The 8143-nt window shown below is 41.1% G+C and overlaps 1 long non-coding RNA gene across 1 annotated transcript in view; it reads left to right on the forward strand.

Annotated features, from left to right (window-relative positions):
- Nucleotides 1-8143, forward strand: part of LOC122635640 — a 14658-nt gene that overhangs the window by 5652 nt on the left and 863 nt on the right. Inside the window, exon 2 of the long non-coding RNA XR_006328718.1 lies at nt 7240-7249. This is a non-coding gene — a long non-coding RNA (uncharacterized LOC122635640). The remainder of the gene's footprint in view (nt 1-7239; nt 7250-8143) is intronic.

Raw genomic sequence — 8143 nt, forward strand, 5'->3', positions numbered from 1 at the left:
GGAGAGAGAGAGAGAGAGAGAGAGAGAGAGAGAGAGAGAAATTGCACGTGTGTGTATCCTCCGTACTTCAATGTGCGTGGCTGGGCCATTTGCGAGCATTCATACTCGCCCTCCTACGTTTGTATGCACGTTGTATATTCGTCGTCCATGCATTGTCGAGTTATCCTACGAAACGCACGACAAATTTTCGTGTTCATGCTTTCGAGAGATTTCGTGAATCCTGCTTCTATACTCCTACACTCTCGCTTTGAATCGGTTAGAGTCGTTTTTTTTTTTTTCGATAAAATTCGAATACCGAAAAGATGACGCTACTTTCTCGGAAGATTAAAATAAGGTCGATATTTTCTGATAGACAATTTGATATTTAAGGAGAATCAAATCTATTGGATTTTTATCTAATTAACATTAACATAGTTGCTCTAATAGTTGTTCGATCAATAGTCGTTTGATCAACGATAATCATACATCCAATAGACAATTCTTGTACAGATAAAATTGTAGAATCGATAAATTTCGATACGTACTAAATTTTCCTTTTCGTTTTCATTTTTGTTTTATCGCAACGCGTCGGTATAAAAAAGGAAATCGTATGGTGTCTAGGTTTCGCGTCGGAGAGCCATTTGTAAGAGGACAACGGTTGAAAGGACATGCTCGAAACACGTAGGATTTTCTATTGAAACGTTTGGTGCCTCGAAATCGTGGTTCCTCGTATTTTCCGGGAACGGAGCAACAAGTAGTAACGGCGTTTATATCGTAGCCCGTTGGATGCGTCGTTGTATGCTGTGAATGTGTTCGTATACGCACATACACGTTTCTATTCCAAGCGTATGTAAACTCTATCCGTATATAGACATAGTATAATAGTGCTATGTAGTAAGTACCTATACCAATAGAGATAGGTTCACACGTATATATGTATATATATATACATATATATATATATATACATACATATGTATATGTAAAGACACGCAAGTATATAGGTCGGCTGCAGCAGCCGCCGACAGCTGATGCGGTAACAGCCAAGCAGCTCTGTGGTGTTAGCGTGGACTCGGTTATCCCCAAAATTTTCCAAGTAGATTCGAGTGGGGTGACTCGCTCGCTACGTTCATCTCATACTCTGAAATATACCTGTACACATCTACGAGCAACGAACTCATGCGGATAAACCACTTTTCCTCCTCTGCTTCCGTCTCTCTTCTTCTCGTTTATACGTTATATCAAATACGTTGACTCGGTCGCTCAATTTTCTACGTACAACTATAATCGTTTTATTTAAAATGTTATTTACTCCTGAATTTTTTTTTTTCAATTTATGAGTAAATTGGAATTTATTTAAAAGGAAGAAGACGATTAAATAATTAAATCGAGTTGGTACACGCCGAGAGGAAATTTTTCGTTTCTTACGATTACAATGATTATTCGCGGAGACAGATAATGTATGAATCGACCGGATGCGATAAAAGAAATCGCACATTTCTATTTTTTATTGTTATTCGTGCACGTCCTATTATTAATCACGTAAAATTTTCAATAAAATTTGAAAGAAATTGAAGAAAACTATTTCGGACCGTCGAAATATTATAGAAACAAAAAAGGAACGATTCGTCAAAAGCAAATTGGAATTCGGTTTGTTTTGAAAGTAGAATGGAATTTATTTCGGCTCGTCGGTCGTTGCACTTATTTGTTGCCGTGCCAAGCGAGCTACGTCGATGCCGACTGTATCCAGCTCGTCGTTATATACATACTACTGTATATACGTATGTGCATTGTGCACATAACTAGTTCCCTGTGCAACAAGTAGGTATAGCCGAAATATGGCCAAACGAGGAAGAGAAAGACAGGGAGAGAGAGGGAGAGCGAGCGAGAGAGAGAGAGAGAGAGAGAGAGAGAGAGAGAGAGAGAGGACGAGCGTGAAACCGTGAATTCTCTGCATCCAGCAGAAATACGTATCTTTTTTCAGATAGTTTAAATCTTTTTTTAAACGTCGACAATTTTATTCCAAATAATTGGATAAAAATTTGAATAAAAATTTCCTTTTCTTATTTCGTATGCCACTTAATATATTACACCGTATTTTCTGATTATCAATCTTGCCATGAACGAATTCTTAGTAGTATATTAAGGAAAGAAACGAAGATAGAGCGGGAGAGAGAGAGAGAGAGAAAGAGAAGAATTCGAGGAAAGAATCGAAACGGAGAGGCAACGACGATCCTGACGTCGCGCATTCCAGGCAAATCACTCTAGCTTGGTTTAGGCGTTTTCCAAGCTTTGACTCGAGTCTCACGATTCTCGAAAGGCGATTCGAATGCAACGAACGAGTCTTTGCTCGGTCGATACTTGGACTGCTAAAATCCTTTCTGGATCGTTACTGAGCGATAGTACGAGTACGTAGAAGTTTATTCGTAAAAATCTTTCGCTGGAAGTGATAAAAATTCAAACGATATTTCTATCGTCGATTCGAAAAAGAAAAAAAATCTAAGCGGTAATACGATCATAGATCGTTTGGAAAAGATCATTGGATCAAGGGCTTCGTCGACGTTGTCGTCGGAGAAAGGCGATGATTTACTTGGAGTTTATCAAGCTCGGCGAGTACTTACTCGCGACGGCTCGAGTACTTGCGTAATACCAATTACGGTGCATACGATACTTGGGAGTAAACATCGACTCGTTAGGAGCGTTCATGCGATGCATTTATTGCTCGCACGAGGAAGACCACACATTCGGATAGAGATCTATCGTCGATGGTAATAGCCGCGATTACGTCACGTGTCGAAGTTTAAGTAATTCAATGAGCCCAAACGTTTTCAACTTTTCTTATTCATCGAACGAAAAATTTGATCTCTTTCGATGCGAGTTCCTCCTATCGACCTTGAAGGAACGCTCGGTACCAATCTACAGGTATTCCGAGATACATCTCCGGGTGAAAAGAAATGTATCATTTTCGTCGAAGACGAAGGTTCGAAGAGATGCTCCGCATAACTTTCGCGATGTGACGTCGACGGTGCAAGTCGGCCGATACGATAAGCAGAGATACGGTCAAGGCCTCATGGGACGGCGGCCTATCCGTTCCCTTTCCAACATACCGCACGAATGGCGGAACAAGCGGAACGTTCAAGCGTCTCGTCTATCAGGCAACCTTTCTATCTTATCGCAGCATCCACCGTGCTACTGGATACTATTCGCGCGCGTTCGTAGCTAATCGAGATTCGGTAGGGATTGCACATTGATCCTTGCGCGATCGCAAGAGTGGGAAAAGAAACGTTCGCAGTTGGTTGGCTCGTTGTAAGAATTCGGCTGGGACCTTCGGCCAGCGCGATTGGCCCGACTGACCCACTGGCAATGACCTTGTGTCCAACGTGAAGACCCGATTGCTCGTAGGGGCAGGCCAGTCTCGTCTCGAATAAATTCGACGATGTTCGGCTCCGAGCCGAACCTGGCCGAAGAGAGAGAGAGAGAGAGAGAAAGAACGAAAGAAAAAGAGTTCCAAAAGAACAAAGAAAGAGAGGGGAAGGAGGATCTCTACTGCCGACGCAGCTGCCTCCTTCTCCCTCTTTCCTCTCTTCGACTCGTCTCATGGCCGAATTTCGCTTCGTCTCTCGTTTCTTCTATCGTGCGATCTTACTTTCCACTGTCGTCAACGCATTGAAATCATTCGGAAGAGTATTCATCATATTATTTTTCTTTTCGACTTCTTTTTCTTCTTTCTAGAAATTACATATTTAACTAATTTTATTATTTTTTTCCGTTCGTCACAACGAACGTTTCGGGCAATTTTACGAGGCAAATGAAAAAAAAAATGGCACACGATGCTGGTTTCTTCTCCAAACGTAATCCGACGAGAGTGAAGATATCGTCTTCGACTTGGCGACTTTCCTCTGTCTCTCTCTCTCTCTCTCTCTCTCTCTCTCCCCCTTTCTCTTCTTTTTCTCCTTTTTCTTCCTGCCTTCTTTCTTTCTTTCTCTCGTTCTCGGTCGATAAATAATTCATGCCTCTTTTCGACGGAGAATAACATTTGCTTCGCGTAGCCTTGTCACGCTCCTTGATCCCCGGGAAGCGAGACGTTAACTCGGCCGTAGCCACGATCGTTCGAGGGCGCGAATTTCTTCAAGAAAGAAAGAGAGAGAGAGAGAGAGAGAGAGAGAGAGAGAGAGAGAGAGAGAGAGAGGAGGAGGAATTTTTTTCGAACAAAGGACGAAGGAGAGACTGGTTCTCTTTTAAATTCGGATACTATTGGCCAAAAGTCCTTGCATGCTTTCTCTTTTCCTCTCGTTATCCTTCGTTTCGAACGTAATTTCGTGAATACGAACGTGAGACGAGCGCGAACGAAAGAACGAGAAAACAACACCGAATTGAAACGAAGGTTTTCTCTTTTATTTCCTCCCATCGTGGTGAACTACCATCGCCACGGTATGTCACGCGTTCTTGCGTGCTTCACGTCATAGGGGCATCGAAATTTTAATGTTAGACTTCGTAGCAGTTCCTTTTCGCGACAATGGAGTAAAGAACAAATATTCTCTCTCTCTCTCTCTCTCTCTCTCTCTCTCTCTCTCTCTTCGCTTCTTTTTGTCCGATTGTCTGAGACTTTTTTGGGAAATATTTTGTTTATGAATCGAAAGTTTATAAATCGAAATTGATACCTCAGGAGACACGAGGCAAAAGGAGGGGGAAAGACGGAGGAGAGATCGAGAGAAGATCTTACGCTCGGTAAGAAATCCGATAGCTCGCGACAGGGTCGCAACGGTCGGTGGCGATCGGTGTGAATCTAAAACGCGCACTAGCGAGGATTTCGTGCGCGTATAGCTCCGCCTCTCACTCTCCTATCCGGGCTGCTCTAAACAAATGAATCATGCTCCAAAATGGCCGACTGAATTTAGACGTCACGTGGCATCGGGGTGCGCGCGCCCGCACGCACGCACGCACACGCACCCATTCGTTCTCTCGTTTCAGTTCTCATCATTTTTATAACAAAAGAGACGATGAGCTCGGATAAGTTTTATTGTCAAAATGAATTACGTGTCTGTTCGAGAAGTGGAGGACAAAAAATATCTTAGATCCTTGATATCTTATTAGGACGTAAGCGAGTATTCACTTACTTCATTTTTATGGCGTTTCTTGCTTCAGAAAAAAAAAAGAAAAGAGTTCCATCGTTGCTATAAACAAAGGAGAGATTGGAGTAACTTCTATAATCGCGATAAGGATTATCCTAATAGTACGTTCGAATTTGTCTCAAATTTATAGGGGAAAAAACCATCGAGAGAAAAAGAATCGAGGACATGTTTAGAATCGTCCATTATCGCTGTTTCTAAGTCTCCTCGTTGCGTTGGTAGGCGTAGATTTTTCGGTAGGTGGCGCAATCATTGGCTCGCCAAAGAGAAAGGCTTTGGAGTGAGCTGACTGCCTACACGCGTGTTCGCTTGCGCGCACGTATAGCGCCGCACAGTTTAGAAGGCCGACGGAAAATTTAATGTCAAGTATACCTACATGGAATCGGATTTGCGGCGAAGCATGGTCGTCTTCGTCGTCGTCGTCGTCGTCGTCGTCGTCGTCGCCGTTGTACTTGACGATCGACGTCCCCCACACCGATCCTACCTCATTGCTACCAACGCTACAAACATGCGATTCTTCTTTCATAGCTTCTTCTTCTTCTTCCCAATTATTTTCTCCTACTTTGTTTATTGTATAATGGCATGTACTTGCTTTTTTTTTCATTTCATTAAACAATCCAAGTTTCCAGTCGACTTTAAATAAATGTTGAATGAATTAAAGAAATTCGTCGTAACGAGATGACACTTTTATATGCATCGATCTAATATATACATTTTTTTTATTCTAATTTATCTCAATGCATATATACATATATATATATATATATATATATATATATAATGATAAAATGTTGCTATGGAAGTAATCTCTATACTAACTTTTCAATTTTTCAATTATGAAATTTGATGACTGAAAACTCGGTCGTATACGCTTGTAGAATATCGGAATTTCGTGGGAATGTTGCATAACTACGTCCGCGCATTTAGAACAGAGAGGGACAGAGAGAAAGAGAGAGAGAGAGGACATAGAGGAAGAGGAGGAGAAGGAAGAGTCATCGTTGGTGAAGCGCCCTATCTAATCTCCTACACTTTCGGTTGCCATCTTGAAAGCAGAGAGCCGTGCCCCACGGATTATCTAACGAATTTCTAAAGCGTTCGCCTATCCCAAGGTCTCACCCGTTCTCTCTCTCTCTCTCTCTCTCTCTCTCTCTCTCCCACGTGTCACATTTCCCTTCCTTCTCGACCACTCCGATCAGTCGCTCTTCTTAACTGTCCGTCTCTCCAAACTGTGCCACGCCTCGATCCTCTGTCTCTCTCTCTCTCCCTCAATCTCTCCCCCACCTCCTCTTATCCATATGATTCTTTAAAATGGTGCGGAAGATATCGAACGAGCGGCGAACGATAAGATACGATGATAAGCAGGGGATCGCGTTCGTTCGACTTTTATCTAGCTCGAATCGAACTAGAGCTTTCGAACGAGGAGGCGGGAAAGTGAAGAAACGTTGAAAAATTCTATGCTTTTCGTCTTTCAATAGCTTACTCTTTCGTTGATCGAACACTTCGAACCGTGAAAGATAGCATATTCTGTTGAAAGGGAAAAGAGGTCACGATAAGAAAGAAAAAAGTAAGACGATTCTACACTCTAAATAAAAAAAAAAAAAAAAAAAAAGAAATAAGAAAAGAGTATTTTTTCGATATTATCGAACTATATTTAATCCTTTTGCGTGGAAGATACATTGCTATATCTAAACTTTTCGATTTTGACGGAAAATAAATAAATATTAATCTTTTTCGTGTATTGTTAAATTTATATATCGTCTATTAATTATTCGAGATAAAAAGAAATTGTTTAAATATTGTATATGAGAGGATTAAATCTCTTTATTCCGTTTGAAAGTTTGCGAATGGACAGCGTTGTGTTGGCGATTAGACTTTAAATTTCAAATCGCAGTAGCGACTGCATTAAATTGTCTCCTATTAAAAGTGTCATGGCCATGCTCAAGAGAGATAAAAAGAGAGAGAGAGAGAACATCGAGTGTTGCAGCACAACGAGAACGTAGTGTTCTCGAGTCTTGAAAAATTTTGGTGAATGCAAAGGAAACGATAAAGAGGGAAACCGCGAACGACGATAAAACGAGGTCGGTAAGACGATTAATATCCGCGATATTATTACCTAACCTAACGGAGATAGCAAACGGTTAGTCGGGCGTGAAGATCCCGTTCTTTTTTTCTCTTTTTCGTCTCTTACAATCGATCGACCGATCGACCGAGCGATCGATCGATCGATCGGTCGAAATCGATACGATATCTTGGAATATCAAAACGTGCCAAAGTCCAACAAATCCACATTCTCTTCTCTCATTGGCGTAAAACGGGAAACCGCGTAAGATCGTTGTAAAAAACGCATTAACGTGTTCACTGTCGTAACATCCGCAGTCATCGTCGATGACCGGTGATACTAAAATTCATTTATTGCGCTATAAGACGAGAAAAACGTATTAGTTCAGAATTAACAGTTATTATTAATTATTCTTTGTTTGAATTGTATGTTTCTGTATTTATAACGGACGTGCCAATTATTATTAACGACAAGGTTTAAAAGTTAACAAACATAACGCGTTAGATAAATTCGATGAATTATTTTAGAACCGTATGAAAAACAAAGTGAGTCAAAACATCGCTAATCTTCGCAATAATTTGTTATCTTTTTTGTGCAATTTTTTCCACTTTTAATATCAAAAATTTATCATCGAGAGCGACCGAGTGCATTGTGCGTATTATTGATAAGAGTAGGTACAGTATCATCCTACGCAATAATTAATCATTATATTTTTGCAATAATAAAAATATGGTATTGTTGTCTGAAAAAATTAGCATGACAGTGAACGTGTTAAAAGCGATCTATGACCGTAAGACAAAGCTATGTTATACGATCGTCGAAACAGGTTCCGAGCGCACTCGAGTGTCGCGCGTCGTTAACGCAACGCAACAACGAAAGGAGCGTGCTCGGTTCTCTAAAAATAGAAGTTGATGTCTTCGACTAACTAACGCGCGTACTTCGAATCGGCCGGCTAGAACGAAACAAAGACGCGAGA

Source organism: Vespula pensylvanica, chromosome 18 (genome assembly GCF_014466175.1).
Source record: "Vespula pensylvanica isolate Volc-1 chromosome 18, ASM1446617v1, whole genome shotgun sequence".
Classification (NCBI taxonomy): Eukaryota; Metazoa; Arthropoda; class Insecta; order Hymenoptera; family Vespidae; genus Vespula; species Vespula pensylvanica.